Source organism: Mastomys coucha, unplaced genomic scaffold (assembly GCF_008632895.1).
Source record: "Mastomys coucha isolate ucsf_1 unplaced genomic scaffold, UCSF_Mcou_1 pScaffold23, whole genome shotgun sequence".
NCBI lineage: Eukaryota > Metazoa > Chordata > Mammalia > Rodentia > Muridae > Mastomys > Mastomys coucha.
The window spans coordinates 40,571,661-40,591,827 of NW_022196906.1; the positions used below are offsets into that span (position 1 = coordinate 40,571,661).

Sequence of the window (20,167 nt, forward strand, 5' to 3'; positions counted from 1 at the left end):
GATCTTGTTCATGAATTATTTTATATGTATGTGTAAATGCATGCATGTGCATGCATACACACACACACACACACACACACACACACACACACAACTGGATCTGTGTGTAGGGGTTGGAGTATATGAGCCAGTCAATGAATGTTGGCCAATGAAAGTGGTAGTGGTGTCACCAATGACAGGGCTCTCTTCTTTTGTGTCAGTTGGCTAATGACAATGGAGGTTGTACTTATGATGGGGACTTCTTCCTGCGGGCTCCTTGTAGCAAAATAAAGTTGCTGGCTCTGTATCATGTCATTGGTTCCTAACCCCAGTGATTTTTCAAGATAATGGTAAGCCTAAGAACATATTCTTGGTGGCTGTGTCCCTAGCTGAAGACAGACTCATCAGGAGGCCCTCAAATTGAAAAACAAGACCAATCTAGGAGCCTGAATCAGACAGAGACAACACATTACTTGACTGAGCATCTTTGATAAATGATGTTTCTGCTCTCTGCCTGAGTTTTCCGCTCTCCCTTGCTTACATCATCCTCTCTGTCCAGCCTTTGCTTCAAGTTAGAACAGCTCTGAACAAACATGCTTAGCCTGGCCGCAAGTGTCCACAAGTCAATATTGTTCCCGAGACAATGCTGCCACCTCTGCTGTGAGACATGGCAGGCCCTAGGATCGAGGGACTTGGGAGGACCAGTGTACCATGGCGCTAGAAAGCAGAGTATGGCCATTTGGGTACTGCCTTGTTTCCACTCACTGATCCACTCATGCATTGAATAAACACTCACTAAGCCTCTGTGTGTGGGCTCTGTGGTGTGGACTGTGGGAGCTGTGCAGACAAACGAGGCATGATTCCAACCTGGAAAGCTTTCACAAACCAACTGAGTTAGTTACTTGTCTCTTTGCTCTGATCAAATGTCTGACAGGTAGTAATTAGTGGGGAAGGGGTTTATTTCATTGTGTGATTTGAGGGGATCCAGCTCATCATGGTCGGGAAGGCATGATCAACTTTGTGACAATGAAAGCATGTGGCTGAGACTCTTCATATCTCAACAGACCAGGAAGTAGATATGGGACAGGAAGTGCAGTTGAGCTCTAAGACCTCAAGGTCCACCCACCAGTGGCCTACTTCTTCTAGTCAATCTTCACACTTCCTAAAGGTTCTGCAACCTTCTCAAGCAGCAGCAACACGACCAACTGCAGACCAAATGCCCAAACACTAGCCATATCAAATGATAACGCCACTCCCCAGGACAGGTTGAATGCCATTTCCTAACCTCTGGCATTCCAGGGAATAGGGAACACTCCTTAGGCACAGATGAGCAAAGGCTTCACAGGGTAGAAGTTGTGTGAACTGATGGGTGCAGAAGGCAGGAATTTCAGTAGATTTGGAGGAGCTGAAAGGAGCTGTCCAGCAAAGGGCAGCTACTGGGAAGAAGACAGGGGTGGGGTGGGGGTGGGGATTAGGGGGTGGAAGGGTGAGGAATTGGGTGGGGGAGAAGAGCAAAGTGGCCTGGGGGAGATCTCAGAGGTCTAGCTGCAGTGAGAACTGAGCAGGAGAATGAGAGAAGTTAGCTTGGGGGCTGATCAGCAATCGAAGTGGTCTCATCAAGCAGGGTGGGTGTGGTAGATAGAGAATCCCAATGACCTCTCTAGCCGGGCGGTGGTGGCTCACGCCTTTAATCCCAGCACTTGGGAGGCAGAGGCAGGCGGATTTCTGAGTTTGAGGACAGCCTGGTCTATAGAGTGAGTTCCAGGACAGCCAGGGCTACACAGAGAAACTCTGTCTCGAAAACTGCCCCCACACCAAAAAAGAAGAAGAAGAAGCTTTGCAGCTATGTGTCCACAGCCTTGCTGTCCGTGTCACCTTGGATATAGCCGTCATAGTGATGATTGCCCACACCCTTTCTCAGGTGTGTGGAGATCACTCAAACCCATTGAAACCACAGACTTTTCGATGGCACCATTCAAGGATCCACTGGGTAATCATTTGACTTCAGAGGGCTCCAAAATGCTCCCTCAGAGCACCCAATGCCTCAATCCATGCACCGTGCTGGCATCATTACAGTCTCAACTTTTGTCCTAGGAAAATCCACCAGGCTTGGCTGTGCGCCCATGCGCATACAGTCTATTTCCTTGCTTTTCCTTCTCCAGTCCCCATTCTCTTTCTCAGATTGTAACAAAACATGATAGATTTACATCCTGGTGAGCGCAAAGCTCCAAATAAACAAATCAAACTGAGCCAAAAAAAAAAAAAAAAAAAAAGGTTTGCTACCTGTGGCAGATACGGAGAGTGGGGAGGGGAGTTATTTCCATGGCAATGCCTTCCTGGAACAAAGGAAGCCTAGGGATTTTATTTGGGGACCTATTGTGTTTATATAGGAAAGCACTTCAGGAGGCAAGTACATGTCTGAGCATGCTCAATTAAGGAGCGCATTCCTGAACGTGCTTAGGTTAAAGTCATAGTTCAAGAAGGAGAGGAGTTAGATAGTTGGAGGTGTGCCTGGTCAAGGTCACTGAGCACATGTTCCAAGGGTTAAAAGTGGTAGCCAGGAAGACTGGTGGGGATGCTGCATATGTGACATGAAGATGGCAGACTGGGATGCCTCTACATGCTGGCAAGGGATTCTGGAGGACATTGATGTGAGTGGGTGGTTGTCACTAAGGGTGCCTGCCTCACTTGGTTGCTAAGAAGCCACATCCAAATAATCTGAGCCCTAAACTATGGACGGTGGATTAGAATCTTGAAGCACTTGCATCTTCAATATTGGTCGTTTCATGAATAAACTGCCTTTTGCACACTTCTTTCTGGAACTGACATCCTGTGGGTTGATAAGATGGGCCCTGATCAGTAAACTGTGCATGGGACTGATTCTCCAAAGTCTCAACACTGCTGAATCAGAGGAAATAGGAAGGCCTGAGGTGCTGCCCCAAAGCGAAGACAACCTCCTCTTGCCTTTCCTGGGAAGGTTTGTTATCCAGCTGAGGAAATGTCTCCCAAAAGAAATGCAATCAGTGATCCCTATTACACTTGCATCTTAAACTGCTCTTCCATGGCCCCAGGCTCGTTCCTGAGCTTCTGGCCCCAGAGCCTCTGGGAGGTGAGACCTCAAGGGCAGGTTAGCTCACTAGGGCAGGCCTTTGAAGTTAGTGCCCTTAATGCTGGCCACTTTCAGTTTCTTGGTCCATCACAATGTGAACAGATCCTGCCACGATGCGCTTCACTGCTCCTCCCACACCATGATGGACTGTGCATCTGATGTGTACCAAGATGAGCCTCCCCTCCACTTCAGTCAGGTGTTCTGGCCACAGTTACGCAAAGGTAATGACTGTGCCCTGTCTCTAGAGATGTCACTACGTAATTCTTGACCACCTTGCTTGTCGGCAGTTTTGCCATTCCTGCCAGAACCCAAAGGAACTTTGCCCTGGGTCATTGTCTTCTCTTTGGGCTCAGTCAACTTTCGTGTAAATTCTTTACAAGCCTTTGGAACTTGTCTGATGCCTCTCTTACCCCCATATTTGAGCTTTAATCAATTGAACCTTCTTTGGGTTCCCAAACTTTATATGTAAAAATGTACACATATGCACATTAAATAAATGTATGCCTTTCCCCCATAATGTACTGGCTTCATATCTATTGTCACTTTATCCAATCAGCATCAGGTCAAGGGAAAGTTTCATCTTGTCCCTAAAGTCTCCCCTCAAAAAGTATGTGTTCAGTCTGCCCCTAGAGACATTGCAGGTGTGGCTGCTGTGTCGCATGTGTGTCAGTAGGTGGCAGAGATGAGAGAGGCTCTGTCTATGCTCATTGTTCTAACCTATGGACATTTGAATGACATTCCTGGAAAAAAGCAAGCCTATGAAGACCACCAGTCGGGTAACAGGGGCTGGGGACAGGGTGCTACCTGAGATAACCACTAGTCAGTTGCAGAGCAGGCTCAGAAGGGCTCCCAGGATAAGGAACAAGCCGAAGACTAGAGGAGCCCCACCTAAGATTGTAGGCCCTGGGCAGTGGTAAGCATGAGACAGATGACCCTCGCAAGAGGCCACTCAAGTGGGCCAGGCAAAGAGCAAGCCAGAGATGACCACTAGAACTGGGCCATAGAGCCTGAATAGGAAGCTTGCCTGAGATGATCAGCAGTCTAGCACCACACAGGCCTGGGAGGGCAGGGAGGGGATGAAGGGAGGGGAGAGAGGTGGTATTGGAGTACATGGTATGAAATTCACAAAGAACCAATAAAAAGCTTAATATATATACAAAATGTATATATATATATGTATATATATACATATATATATATATTTGTTTGGATTCACAGGTACTGTGAATATATTACTTTTTGGAGTCAAATAAATTGCATTTGATTAAAAGGTACATAGGATTTGAGACGTGGAGAAACCCTGAGTTATTTAGGGGGATCCTATGTGGTCACAAAATTTTTCATGAGAGTGAGACAGGAGGGTCAGGGGAGAGCAGGAGTCTGACAATGAATACAGAAATTGGAATGACGTGGCCACCAGCCAAGGAACGCTGGCAGGTTGTGGACATTTGAAGAAGTCAAGAATGAATTCTTCCCTGGAGCCTCCAGGGGCTGGGTCGCTGACCCATTGGTTTGAGCTATGTGGGGCTCATCTGGGACTGAGAATTCTGAGAAAAAATCTTGTGCTGTTTGTTCGAAGACACTTAGTTGGGGGAAACAATTCCACTCATGTGGCATCCCATCTAGGGCCAAATCACCTAAAATTTCTGTCATACTTCACTTTGTCATTTTTTTTTTTTTTAATCGGTTAGGGTGTCAAGTGTTAGGTGACTGGTTCTGACCTCTGAGAATTTTATGGTGCACTAGGAAGTCATTTACAGGGCCATGAGGTCTCAACACTTCAGTCCTTCCTGCTCTTGCTCCAACTCCCTGGCCCAGTCTCCTCATTTTTCCTGAAGGTTAGTTGATTCACTTAGACCACTGGAACCTCCTGTAGTGACTCAGGGAGCATCTCACAGTTGACAAATAATCTGAAGCGTGGTGCAGGAGGGGCCGGGAGCGGGAGCCCGGCTGTATAGAGCTGCTTGGCTAACATGTGCAGGGCTCTGGGTTCAAATTCAACACTCCAAACCCAACCCTAAACCAGCACGGAGTGAGAGACTTTAACAGCCACAGATTGTAATAGCCATTGATTAGACACTAACATTTAAAAGCTAGTTATGTGATCTAACTACAAACAAACGTGCTCGTTTTAAGCACAGCACTTAATGAGGGCGACAAGCAAATGTCTGAGAGATCCGCATGCAGTTCACCCAGTTTCAGAAGGTACACACAGATTGTGTTAGAAGTCTGTCACTGTGGCAGACCCAGTAACACATGTCACTTCTGTAAACACACCTTCCTGACAGCTTTATTGATGTATACTTGCTATACAATAAGCCGCGTGTACCAACATGTACCATTTGGGAAACTTCGACATATCTCTCTTTAAGATTATTCCCATTGTTAAATAATAATAATAATAATAATAAAATACCCATCGCCCCTGAAAATTTTCTTCTGTGCTTTATAACTTGTCCTTCTCTCTGTTTCCTTGTGTCCCCTCTTGCCTGCTGTTCCCACAGGCAAACACTGATGTGCTTCCTATCCTAGCACCCAAGTCTGGCAGCTTGTACCCACCTGTAACTCCAGCCCTTGGGGGAATCCGACACCTCTAGCTTCATGGCACTGTCTCAGGCATACCCACCCACACTTAGACACATGGTTTAAAATGACAAAAATAATTCTTAGAAACCTGAATGCTTTAATTTTCTCCTAGGAAAATACCCATGTAGGCTCTACAGAAGCCACAGGTTGGATGGAGCTTCCTTGCTAGGGCCAGCTGCGTAAACTGAAACAGGAGTCCTTGTATTGAAGTTCCAGCCACAGAGATGGAACAAGACTGCTAATCTGAGTTTTGGAGAAATCTGGAAAGTGAGTGGTAATAGCCAGATTCTTATCATCATATCGTAAGCATGGTCAGGTGTTTCTCTCTGCTTGCAGGCAATGAGGTCTCAGCACCTCGTTCATGGCTCCTCCAATACCCAACCCTGTGCTTTAGCCTTTGCAAAAGGATAGTCACTTTGAAACAACCAACCAGCTGCCTTTGCTGGTTCTGTCTTCCTCAGTCTTCTCTTTTAATGAAGACATCTCCTCTGTCCAGCTTATTAGAACCTCACTCTAGCCGATGGGAGGAGATCTTGTCTGACTCAAGAATTGTAGATAAGGTCAATGGAGACCTTTAAATTCATTTTAATTTGTCTTCTGATGATCTGGTAGTTGACAAAGTGACCAGAAGGGCAGCACTGACAACCATGAAGCTCTGACTAAGAAAGCAACAGGGGATTCTGACCTTCTAAGGCTTCTTGACAGAGCTTCAAGGGTGGGAGGCAAGTTCCTCCTGTCCTGACTCTGCTCTGGTGCATTGAGTGATTTTCTGGCTGTGGAATTCAGGGTCAGTTTGTCTTTTGAGAAGACTCTTGACCATTGGGTTTGGAGTACCTGAGACACTACCAGGAAGCTACAGTTCTACAGGTAGCTCTGATTGCATGAAGTGGCTGTAGCTGCATAATGTGTGTTCCAGGTTTGGGAGGTCACAGTATTGGTGGTGGTGGTGGGGATCTATCCTCTTCATGCATGCACACACACATACACACACACACAGAGCATGTTACAAGTCTTATTCCTTGCTTTGGTGAAGGCTAACCCATAAACTGTAAAAACAGTTACAAGGAAAATAACTTGAGAGGATGCCTTGTGCTGCCAAAAAGCACAGAAAAATTTCTTGGTTAAATGTTAAAATGTGGACAAAAGTTCTCCATGTTTCTTTACAAACTAGATCATAGAGTTTTGCTTGATTATATTAACTAAAGAATATTCATGAAATATGTATGTAAATCATGTTTAAGTAAGATAAATAATAATGAAACATTAATTGCTGAATTATATTTAAGTAGATTTATATTTAAAGTAAATATAAAGTAATTATATTTACTTTAGTGGTTTGAAACAATTATTTGTGTGTATGAGTAACCACCATGTAAATGCCTAGTTCCCTAGGAGGTCAGAAACAGTTGTCAGAGCTCCTGGAAGTAGAGTTATGGATGGTTATGAGCAACCCTATAGGTGCTGGGGACTGAAATCTACAAGAGCAGCAAGTGTTTCAAACCACTCAGCCTCCTGTTTTTGCCTTTTGAAGTTGAGGTCACTATAGAGGCCAGCCTGGTCTTGAACTTAAGATCCTTCTGCCTCAGCTCTCCCCAAGTGATAGGATTATAGGCATGCATCACCATGCCTGGCTGACTATAATCTTGTTTTTTTGGTTTATATGGTAGAAGCTTGACCCCCAGTATGAGAGTGTGTGATAAAGATTTAAAAAGTAAGACCTAAGCTGGGTGTGGTGTCACATATTTGAAATCTCAACACTCACAAGGCAGCAACAGGAGGATTGCTGTGAGTTTGAAGCTATCGTGTCTCCACGGTGAGTTCCAGGCAAACCAGGGCTACACAGTGAGATCCTATCTAAAACCAGAAAAAGTCAAAGTAAGAAATAATTCAAGGAAATTAAAATATAGGCTACTGCCATTGGAAGGGCCCATGTGCTGCTCTTGAGGACCGAGTTAGTTTAAGTAAGATCAAGTTGCTGTATTAAGACTGAGGGCTGCCTCTTTCATCTCTCTGGCTTCCTGTGTTGTCTTAGGAATTCCATCATCCACGACACTCAGAGGCTGATTGGATAGGCCTAACCAGGCTTGGACTTCCAGCCTCTGTAACTAAGAGCTAGAAAAATCTCTTTTCTTCACAAAGTATAGAACCTTAGATATTTTGTTATAGCAAGACAGTTACTATGTTAAAATAATTATTATCAATGTAAAGTAATCAAGACTCAAGTAAAAAGAGAAGGTATGGGACAAATATCCTAAAATGTATCACAGCATTGTAAAAGGTTCATGGAAGAATCTTGTGAAAGGAATTTACATGTGTCAAAAACATCTAAAATTAGAAGGGGAATTATAAGTTATTTTAAAAATTGAGCATTAATATCAAAAGAATGCTAATACAAAATTAGACTGTGTTCTATGCTATTAAAATAGCAAGATTTTCTTAGAGTATTGATTTGTTCTCAGAAGGAAATAGTGAAAGTATTTTGTCTTTTCGGTGGTAAGCCTAGGAAATGAAGATAATTATTTCTTGTACTTTCTGCTTTTATTATCTCTTTGATTACTTAAGAAAAACAAATCTCACTGATAAGAGTTGAGATCTGGGGGCTGGAGAGATGGCTCAGTGGTTAAGAGCACTGGTTGCTCTTCCAGAGGTGCTGAGTTCAATTCCCAACAACCACATGGTGGCTCACAGCCCTCTGTAATGAGATTAGATGACCTCTTTTGGTGTGTCTGAAGACTGAAAAGAAAGAGAAAAAAAAAGAGTTGAGATCTGTCTATAGCTATGTTACTTTTCCTGTGTTTGCTTTGCTCCTGAATTCTGTTGACCCTTTGTTTTGGCTTCATAACACCCTGTGGTTCTATTATGATTATTTCAACCCCCTAAGGAAAAAGTCATGGGGCTGGAGACATGCCTCACTGGTTAAGAGAGCTTGCTGCTTTTTCAGAGGACCTGAGTGTGGTTCCCAGCACCCATGTCAGCTGGCTTAAAACTACCTATATCTCCAGCTCCAGGGGATCTGATGCCATACTCTGTCTTCTATGGGTACCCACTTACATCTAGTGCATATGCACGTATGCACACATACACACACACACACACACACAGAGAGAGAGAGAGACACACACACACACACTTAGAACAAAGTCTTTAGTAAATTTTGCTTTGCCACAGTTACATACATGCATATTTCATACATGTATATTCTAGTCCCTCTCCCCACTTCTTTTAATTCCAGCACATTTCTACCAGCCCTCATCCCCTACAAACCTCTTGCCCTATTTACTAGTTTTTGGTTTTATTTAGTGTTAATAGCATTTAACCAGGAGTGGTCTCGAGTTTGGAACAAATCACCAGAGGTAAGTGGGTTCACCAGTGGGCATATAACTGGACACCATGCCTTCACCTCTCTCAGAATCTGTTGGCTGTCACTAGATCTGTAGTGTGTGGTAGGCCCCTATAAGTGAAACTATTCTCTTTCTTTTCTTTCTTTTGTTTATATGAATGTGTGTGTGTGTGTGTGTGTGTATAATTGTATTCCTGTATGCATATGTCTGTGCACAGAATTGGATGTCATATTTCTTCTAGATGGAGTTGCTTATAGGAGTTGCTTATAGGATGCCCCCTTGATACTTAGGTGTAGATTTCTAAACAATGGTCCTCACATTTGCCCAACAAGCTCACTTAAACTCTGAGCCATATCTCCAGTGTATGTTAGGGATGGACCCCATGGCCGTGGGTGTACTGATGAAGTATTTACCTATTGGGTTACATCTCCATCTACTTATTGGTTTTAATATTTTAAATTATTAGTATTATTATACACCTGTGATGATTTGAATAAAAATGGCACCCATAGGTCCACAGGAAGTGGACCTATTAGGAGGTGTGGCCTTGCTGGGGTAGATGTGGCCTTGTTGAAGGAAGTGTGTCACTGTGTGGGAAGGCTTTGAGGTCACATATGCTCAAGTTATGCCTGGTGTGGCTCACAATTACTTCTGCTGCCTGTGGATCAAGATGTAGAACTCTCAGATTCTTCTCCAGCACCATATCTGCCTGCATGCCACCATGACAATAATGGACTAAATCTCTGAAACTATAAGCCACCCCTAATTAAATGTTTTCCTTTATAAGGATTGTTGTGGTCGTGGTGTCTTTTCACAACAGCTAGGAAAAAAGTTGCTACCAGGAGTAGGGTATTGCTGTGATAGGCCTGACTATGCTTTTTTTTTTTTTTGGTTTTTCGAGACAGGGTTTCTCTGTGTAGCCCTGACTGTCCTGGAACTCATTCTGTAGACCAGGCTGGCCTCGAACTCAGAAATCCGCCTGCCTCTGCCTCCCAAGTGCTGGGATTAAAGGCGTGAGCCACCACTGCCCAGCTCTTTATTTTTTTAAAGATATATTTTATTTATTTTATGGGTATGAGTACACTGTAGCTGTACAGATGGCCATGAGCTATCATGTGTGTGGCTGCTTGGAATTGAACTCAGGACCTCTGCCGGCCTGCTCGCTCCAGCGTAATTCACTGTAGTTGTCTTCAGATGCACCAGAAGAGGGGGTCAAATCTCATTACGGGTGGTTGTGAGCCATCATGTGGTTGCTGGGATCTGAACTCAGGACTTTTGGAAGAGCAGTCAGTGCTCTTACCTGCTGAGCCATCTCACCAGCCCACCCGACTATGCTTTCATTTGGAGAAATTTGTACTTTGGATTAGAAAAGCAGTTAAATGCTTTAGATGGAACTTAATGGGCAACAAAGAACAACAAAGACAGGGGTGCTGAGGGTGATTTGAACTCTGGGGACCTGACTCAAGAGGTTTCAGATGAGAAGAATTTTAGTGTGTGGCCTAGAGACCGTTCTAGAATATTTAGAAGCCTAGATAATTTGGTGAAGAATGTGACTGCTTTCTGCCCTTGTTCAAAAAAGCTGCCTGAGGCTAAATTGAAGAGTTTTGGATTAATTCCATTGGCAGAGGAAATCTCAAACAGCCTAGTATAGACTCTGTTGTATGGTTAGCTATTAGTGTTCACTCTTATGAACAGCTGTAATGAAAAGGAGCAAGCTGAGCAAGGAGAAATACAAAATGTCTGATTTGAGGAGAAAAGGGGCACTAGGAAGTTGAAGTTCTCTGTTCAAGGAGATAAAAATATTAAAGAAAGTCAGATGTTAAATGAAATAAAAGGATAGGTGACCTCAGGGGAAGACCCCACCTAGATGAGCTTCCAACTGTGAAAAGGAATTAAAGAAAAGTTTAAAGCCAAGTGTGGTGGTGAACACCTTTAATCTCAGCCCTCAGAAGCCAGAGGCAGGCAGATCTCTAAGTTTGAGGTCTGCAGAGCAACTTCCAGGACAGCAAAGCTTAGACAGTAAGAAAAACCATCAAACCAGAAAGCTGGTGAAGATGTAGTGAATAAAGGGCCACCTATGTTCCAGCCCCAGCAAGCGCAGAACTTGGCAGCTTTGGCCACACAGTTCTGGCTTTAGAGTCAGGCATAGAAGATAGAGGTTATGGAATAATCCTCCTTGACTAAGCCAAGCATTTGTCAGAAGTGGCCCTGTCTGGAGGCCCAGAGAGGCTGTTGCATGAAGCTGTGAAGGTGAAACCTGGATTCAACCTGAAGACCCCAAGATGTTGAGGATACCAGAGCCCTTGGATACCTGCTGACGAAAGCTGCTACTAGGGAGGGGAACCAGCCCAAGAGAGAGAAGTAAGTTGCAGTCAACAAAGCTGAAAGGAGTTGGAGATCTGAAAAACATTTTGACATCAGATGTGGAGATGTCGAGTTTTGAGTTTGCCCTGCTGGATTTTGGTCTTGCTTTAGTCCAGTATTTCCTCACTCTGCTTCCTCTTCTCCATTTTGGAACAGAAATATGTATCTTGTGCCATTATATGTTGGAAGTATGTGATCTGCTTTTTTATTTTGATTTTACAGGGGATTATAGTCAAGAGATTGCATGAATCTCAGAAGAGACTTTGAACTTTGGAGTTTTAAACAATGTTGGTACTATTATAGACTATGGGAACTTTTGAAATTATATTAAGTGCACTTTGTATTGTAATATGCCTATAAGTCTATGGGGGATAGTGATTGATATGTGGGGGTTTGAATAAAAATGGCCTTCATAGGCTCATAGGGAGTGGCATTATTAGGAGGTGTGGCCTTACTGGGGTCAGTATAGCTTTGTTGGAGGAAGCATGTCATTTTGTGGGAAGGCTTTGAGGTCTCATATGCTCAAGCTATGCCCAGTATGGCTCACAGTCATTTCTTCTGCTTTTAGATCAAGATGTAGAACTCTCAGAACCTCCTCTAGCACCATGTCCACCTGCATGCCACCGTGACAATAATAGATTAAACCTCTGAAACTGCAAGCCAGCTCCAGTGAAATGTTCTTTATAAGGGTTGTGGTGGTCATGGTGTCTCCTCACAGCAATAGAAACCTTAAGTAAGGCACCTACTTTGCACTGGACTAAATGGTGTATTTTATAGTCCTGCAACTTAAACTTCTCCTATGAATCCCTAAGAACAAGAGCTGCTCTGTCACTGACGTCATGTGGGTTGATTCTGGATACCTTGTGTAACTCTCAAGGAACTAGGGGATGTCTCATGCCTGATGTGTGGACCACACAGGGACATTACAAAAACACTGGATGCCATAGTCAGAGATGCTCAGACTATAAACTGACAATAGAAGCTGCCGGTTCCCTGCCATGGATGCTTTCCCTAATATGTTGGGAGTTGGGGTATGAGACCTGCCCCCAATTTCTCCTTGCACATGCTTGCTCCTTTCTATGTCAGAACAATGCTGTAGTTAGACTTACATAAGTAGTAGCTTTGAGGGGACACAATGAAATATTGAGGATGCAGCTTCCAGTCAAATTATACTAGCAATCCTTTTATAATGGAGTTAGATGGCTTGCTCTCTTTCTCTGCTTTATTTGATCCTAGTTGGGTATGGCATCTGAGATAACCTACTGCCTGAGTGAAGAGAACACTTGGAAGCTGCTGGAAGTTCTTGTTATACAGAGATAAATACCTAAGGTAAGCTGGAGATGTAGCTCAGCTGCTAGGATACTTGTCAGGCGTGCATGAGGTCCTGGGTTTGAGCCCCAGCACTACATAAGACTGGGCATGGTGGGACATGTCTATAGTTGCAGCAGGAGGATCAGAAGTTTAAGATCATCTTTTGCTACAGGGCCCTAAATACAATACAGTAGACTTTATACCAAAATATAAATACATGAAAATTTAAAAAAAATAATAGTAATTGGAAAAGAAAACCAAATAAAATCAAGCAAACAAAACCTCTTCAGATACCATAGAGACACAGATGTGAAACCTAGTATCTACTTGGATAAGTGGGTAAGCTCCTCACCCCGCTAGTTCTTTGATCTATTTGATTTGGTTTGGTTTGATTCAAAGACACCCTGGGTGTGTGCAGCAAATGCCAATTTCTTGGTATTTTCCTCCAGACACTCATGAGAATATTATCTCTGGAGTGCGGCATTCTCTCAACAGTTTTAAATGTCTGTATGCAGCCATCTGTCAAATGTCAAATGGTCACTCTTTGTCTGGATCGACAAAAACTCTAACAAATGTCTGATCAGAAAGACCCCACAACCTGTGATTGACACAGTGAGAGCAAAAACTCAAAATGATCCCAACTATTCATGTCAGAAGTTTTAGTCTCCCAGGCAAGAGCCTGACCACAAGAGCAGTCCTGGTACCTAGGTCTCTATGTGCCAGACCTTGATTGGGGTTAGCTTTGGCACTAGACCCAAATGACCAGACCAAAATAGAGTCCCTGGCACTGAAGTTATAGCCATAGAGCTGAAATCAAATTGATTATCTAGTTTCAGACAAACTAAGAAAGTGATAGGTAACAGCAAAATCCCCACACGAGCCCCCTTTCAGTGGCATGTTAAGGCCATTCAGTCCTTGCCCGTACAAGAAAGGGGACTTTGAAACAGCCAATCAGCTTTTTGTCCTCTGTTTCTCCATTTCTTAATAAAAATCAGCCTTTGTTGTTCTGCTTATCAGAACACTCCTAATTGATGGAAGGAAATTTTCTTAATTCTAGGATTGCCAATAAGGTCAACTCAGATCTTTAGGTGCTTTCTCTCTCTGTCTCTCTGTCTCTTTCTCTCTGTGTATGTGTTTGTCTCTTTGTGTATCTGTCTCTGTCTGTCTCTCTGTCTCTGTGTATCTGTCTCTCTGTCTCTTTGTGTATCTGTCTGTCTATCTTTCTCTGTGTTTGTCTCTTTGTGTATCTCTATCTATATCTCTGTCTCTCTCTGTGTCTCTTTGTGAATCTATCTTTTTGTCTATCTCTGTGTTTGTCTCTTTGTATATCTATTTATTTGTTTCTCTGCCCCTGTCTGTCTGTCTGTCTGTCTATTGTCCTGGCTGCTATGTAGACTGGGCACCTCCTATCTCTGCCTTCCAAGTGTTGAGATGGAGACAGTGCATTAGCACCCCCACCAGTGGTGCTGTGGTTTGAGACACAAGGAAAGAACAGTTGGACTCTGTAGCAGGTGCATTTTGTTTTTTGGGGGAACTATTCTTTCCCAAGTGTTTGTATCCTTTTAACCTCACCAGTGTACCAGCGTTCGCCAGGGTTCAGTGAACCCTCCCACTCAGTGTTCTCACGGTTGTTTTCGTGTTGGTCATTCAGATAGATGCATTGTATCTGCCAGAGTTTTAGGGCAAAATCCCCAAGACTCTAGAAGGACTAGACTCAGCCACACAGCTCTGCGGGCCACTAGAGATATGCAGTGATGAAAACCAGGAAGATTTAATGAGCAGGACCACACTGGGAGACTCAGAAAGGGCTCAGCTACTTCATCTTCAAGCATGAAGGAATAGAGGAGGAATTGGGTGGGGATAAGACACTTGAATAATTATTCAAGATATGGACTGAGAGATTGGAGAGATGGCTCAGAGGTTAAGAGCACTGGCCACTCTTCCAAAGGATCTAGGTTTAATTCCCAGAAACCACATGATAGCTCACACTTGTCTGTGACTTCAATTCCAGGGCTTCTGACTCCCTCACACAGAAATACATGCAGGCAAAACACTAATGCATGTAAAATTAAAAATAAATTATAAAAAAAGATATGGGCAGGGTGATTACTAATCTCAATTCGTCCTACAGTGTGGTTGGAAGAAGTCCTTAATGCTTGAGGGGCCCTCTGGCTCCTGTGAGACAGTTGTTCCCTCTTGAGCATATGTAGGGGTGGTATTTACTTCACCATAGATGATTTTTGTTTGAGGCTCTGTTGTTCTTAGACTCCAAGGTGACTGCAATCTTATAATGACCAAAGATCTCACCACCAAAGATTGTGTGGTGGTTTAAACAGGAATGGTCCCTATAATGTGAATGTGTTTGGATGCTTAGCCCACAGGGAATGGCACTATTAGGAGGTGTTCCCTGTTGGGGTAATTGTGGCCTTGGTGGAGGAAAGTGGATAAAGTGTGTCACTGTGGAGATGGGCTTTGAGGTCTCCTAGACTCAAGCTGTGCCCACTAGTTTCTTTCCAATGCCTGTGGATCAAGATGTAGAAGTCTCAGCTCCTTCTCCAGCACCATCTGGCTGCCATGATGGTAATGGACTAAACCTCTGAAACTGTAAGCTAGTTCTAAATAAATGTTTTCCTTTATAAGAGTTGTCATGGTCATGGTGTCTCTTCACAGTAATGAAACTCTAACTAAGCCAAGGTGCCTGTTAGGAATCTAGGATAGGAATCAGAAAGCCAACTAGGATGCTTCAGTTACTCTTGCTTTTGTGCCTTCAGCCTAGAAGGGATTGGGACAGGGGTTAGACAGCACCAGTGTTTAGACAGACCCTCCTTGAGTAGTTAACAGCTGGGTGCAGAGTTAAACTGATGAGCTGAATCAGATAAGTAAGTAAGGAGTTAATGCCAAGCTCTCACTGTGTGCTTAGCTACTTTGTGGTCCAAAGTGAGGAATCATTTTCTGGTAGAAGTTACTACACACCTTTGGTGTTCTATGGTGAGATACAGTGGGATCTCATTATAGTTTTAAGTACACTTCAGTAATGGACACCTGATCAGGTGCTCGCTTGCCATTCACATACATCCTTCATGAGGTGCCTTTAAATCTGCTCATTTGGAAAGCTAAGCCTGGTGGCACATGGCTTAGAAGGCAGAGACAGGAGGATCATGAGTCCAAGGAGGGCCAGATTTCACAGCAAGTTCCAAGGTAGCTTTTGCTACAGGGTGATACTCTGTCTCAAAAACAAAAACAAAAACCAAGCAGACAAACAAACAAAAAGGGAAAAAAAAGCCCTTTTGCTTATTTGAAAATAAACTCTATTGCTTATTATGTTTTTGAAGCTTTTAATTTTGCTTGGATCAAAAGTCTTTAGTGTTACCTTCTATGATTTTTCTCTGTATCCAGTAGTTGTTTTTCTTTGAAAATGTATTTTAAATTATTTTTTATATTACTTCATTAATTTTATTTTATTAATTTTTTTTAGGGTGCCGTGATGGCAGTTGTGAGCCACCTGATGTGGGCACTGGGAACGAGCTTAGACCCTCCGTCCTCCTAACTGCAGAGTTGTCTCTCCTGCTCCAATCCTCTGGATCCCACAGGTATCTGTCTCAGTGTCTGCTTTTCACCTTTAATTTTGTTAGTATGGGTCTTCTGTCTCTTCCTTTTCACTAGTTTGGGTAAAAGTTTATCCCTGGTGTTACCATCTTCAAGAACCAACTCTGTCTCATTGATTCTCTGTATTGTTCTTTTAGTCTTTATTTCATATATCCATAGTCTTTCCATCTACTGATTTGTTTTTGTCAGTCAGTGAGACATATTCTTAAGTTATTTATTCGAGGTCCATCTGGTTTTTAATACAAGAACTCATAGTTGTTAACTTTCCTCTTAGAATTGCCTTTCCTACATCCCAAAGTTTTGGATAAGTTGTGGTTTCATTTCATTTAATTCTAGGAATTAAATTTTCCCCTCTGATTTCTTGAGTGGGCCTCTGGTCATTGATTAATGAGCCTATTGATTAATCTCCATGTATTTGTACAGTTTGTGTATTTTCTCTTGTTATTTAGTTTTACCTTCATTCTATTGTGCTCTAACAAGATAAAATAAATGATTTTGATTTTTTAATGTTTGTTAAGATTTGCTTTCTAGCCTAAAATGTGGTCTATTTTAGAGAAAACTCTATGTGTTCCTAATAAGACTAGAACATTCTGAGGCTTCTCATTGATTTTTTTGTACAAATGATCTATCTATTAATGAGGGTGAGATATTGAAGTAATTATTATAGTATATCTGAACCTATCTGTTTATTTATGACCAATGATGTTTGTTTTATGAAATTGGGTGCAGCAACACTTGGGGCATATATATTTATGACAGATGTATCTTATTGGTGCATATTTCTCTACTTTTTGGATGATGCTTGTGCCCAACCTCCATGCCCCCTACCCTGCCCTACATGTAGTATTTTCTGTTTCTCCACACATTTCAGCTGCTTGATTTGCTTCCTTTGTGATTTACGATGATCTTCTGGTCTTTCTCACAGGAAAGGAATCCAGCGTTCAGGGCATCACATGGAGGCAGCGTTGAGGCCACAGGAAAGGAATCCAGCATTCATGGCATCACATGGAGGCAGTGTTGAGGCCACTGTCTTACCTAGAGGCTTCAAAAGCGTCTTCTAAAGACCAGAAGTCTTTAGACTTGGATAAGTTCAACTTATTAATTTGTTCTTTTATGGGTGGATGTTTGAGGTCATAGCTAGGAAATCTTGACCCATTTTCAGGTGACAGGCTGTTTTCTTCTAGGTGTTTGATTTGGTTTGGTTTTGCATTTATGACTATGACTTACTCTGAGTTATTTTTGTACCTGTTTGGATGTGTGGATCAAAGTTAAATTCTTTGAATATGGGCATCCAACCGTTCAAGTACTATTTGTTGAAAATTCTGTCCTTTATGGAATTGCTTTTACACCTTTGCAAATGTAGGGGGGATGGAACAGCAATATCTTTTTCTCACTCATTGTTAGGTTCACAGCTGTGGTACCTGTATTAAAAGACAGATTAATAAGGGGAAAACAAGGAAACTTTATTTTTATAGCTTAATATGTTATATGGCATGGGAGCCTTCCAAAATAAGAACTACAAGACAAAGGAACTGAGTTTCAAACATTTATTTATTTTGCAGTGCTAAGTCTTAAACTCAGGACCTTGTGCATTCTTGGTGAGTACATTAGTACCAAGGCTAACTTTGTACCTTTTTTGTGTGTCTGTCTATGAGGAATGGTCTACGTACTAAAGTATAATTGACAAAGAGGATCGGACTAACATAATGAAGTCTAGTGTTACTCACATACCAAAGCCAGCAAGGCTGGCTTTCTCCATAGTCTTCTTTGTGCTCTTGTGTCTTCAGAAGGAAGTATTTTTCTCTTCTCCATTATAGTGTAGTATAATTCATTATAGGAATGTTAGTCCTGCTGGTAATGGTGAAGGCTAGGAGAGATTTCAAACATAGACCAGATTTTTATATACCTCAATGTTTAAGGGTGTCTAATATACTTCAGTAAGTTTATAGGTGGTAGGTACCCTTTGTACGTTTTAAGACTAAATTATCAGTCTTGTACTTCACAGGTTTATACCAAGTGGGTAGTGTTTACATGCCCAGGAAAGTGCAGATTCCATCCTACCTGGGAGTTTGCACCAAATGCTACTAGGTGAAGTGATGCCATTCAGAGCAGTAACCAGCCTAAAAGCCATTGTTTTATATAACATGGATTGAAAGACCCCTGGGGGAGACCCCCACTCAAATCTCGGGAGGACATACACCCAAGGAATCACTAGAGACCACATCTTGATGTAATTACAAGAGGTATATTTTAATTTTCAGGGTGCTCTGGTTCGGCACCACAGTTATCTCACGCAGGAGATAGTAGAGCCGACCACGAGGCTTGAAAGTTAGGGGTTTATATAGGGAAAAGGTCTGAGGGAACAAAGGGATCAGTGTGGTCATACATGATTGGCTAGTTCAAATATTAACTATTACGTGCAGAACAGAGTGGAAAATTCCTAAGGTTGGTGTTAATCTGAGTCAACAAAGCATCTGACCTTAAACCATATCTGAGAGGACCAGATGGTCCATTACTTAGTGTCTGCCAGGCACGTCTTTGCAGGCCTGGGCCTTGGACATGTCCTCGTTTGCCTGGATGTTTTCCTCTATGTTTATAGTTTTATGTCTTCTTGACCTGCCAGCTCTTATGATATCTAACAACTTGTTTGCTCCTTCCCAGGCCTATGTTGCTAGTTTGTGATGGATTCTTAGGCCCATAACTTTTCTTCCTAGTCAGCACAGGTTTAAAGCTTTAATTTTTCCTTTCAGGATTACCTTAGATCAAAGTAGTTGCCACAGTTCAAATGATATGACATGAAAGTGCCATTATAGCAAAGCAAAGGACAGTCAATAGTCATCTTGGTTTGGTTGGCCGTGCTGGTCCCTGCTAGTTTTAGGTGATCTTGCATATGGACTATTCCAGAGACTGTATGATACCATGCTGTGATACAACACTGTGGTTGTATGAGCCTCCAACTACCATGCCAGTTGTTAAGTTTAACCTTAGTTTTGTGACCAAACAGAAGGGCAGCTAAGTTTATGGATGGTTCAGCGAAGGAGCAAGGGGGACATTTTAGGTTTTAGGGAGACAGAGGAGAAGAAGCATTGACTCAATCCTGAGTCAAATTGTCTTATCAGGCAAGAGATTTATTTCTTCCATCACAAACAATATGGGAGAATAGGAAGTACTGCCAGACTAAGAGAGGTGTTCTCTATTAAATGTTTCCCAGGAAGGGGGGGGAGCAAGGTTACTTAAGATGTGAGCTTTGCTACATTATGCAGAAGAAAGGGATATATGTGACTTGGGCTATTGTTAGAGGGAAAAACAAACAAAAACCAGGGCAGGCTTATGGAAAGGAGTTGACACAAAATTACCCTGCAGGTATGCTTTATTAGGGAGGGAAGGTAGAGGGGCAGGAAGGGAGTGGGGAGGGGAGGGAGAGGGAGAATCTTATAACCACAGATCCACAGATAGCCATGAAGGAGGAGGGACAGAACATGATACTATACATGATCCAAGAAAGGCTTCCCTTCAAATCCAGAGAGGTGCTGTATTAGAGATAGCTGTTATCTATAGGAAACAACAGACAATAGACTCCTTAATTCCAGAAAAAAGAAAGAAAGAAAGAAAGAAAAGCTTTCTGACTCTTAAAGTTTTCCAAAGATAAGACAACCTTCATACTGAGTGATCTAGCTTGACTTGTGTTAAGAGCTCTTAAAGCAGCTGTAGAGAGATGAAGGAGGAAAGAAAGAGAAATTTGACTTTAGTTGGAGCTGTAAGACCCCAACCCTCAGTCAGTGGTACTTACACCAAAAGGCAGATCAATGAAACAGCAAGAGGTTTATTTTCCAGTGTCACTTAAGGCGAGAGACTAGAAGGTGACACCCCC

General features: G+C 42.7%; 1 non-coding gene across 1 annotated transcript; it reads left to right on the top strand.

The window, feature by feature from the left end:
• Nucleotides 1-3,707: 3,707 nt before the first annotated feature.
• LOC116074114 lies at nucleotides 3,708-3,836 on the top strand. The gene has a single exon (XR_004112084.1). It is a non-coding gene; the product is annotated as a small nucleolar RNA SNORA17 (small nucleolar RNA).
• Nucleotides 3,837-20,167: the final 16,331 nt, after the last annotated feature.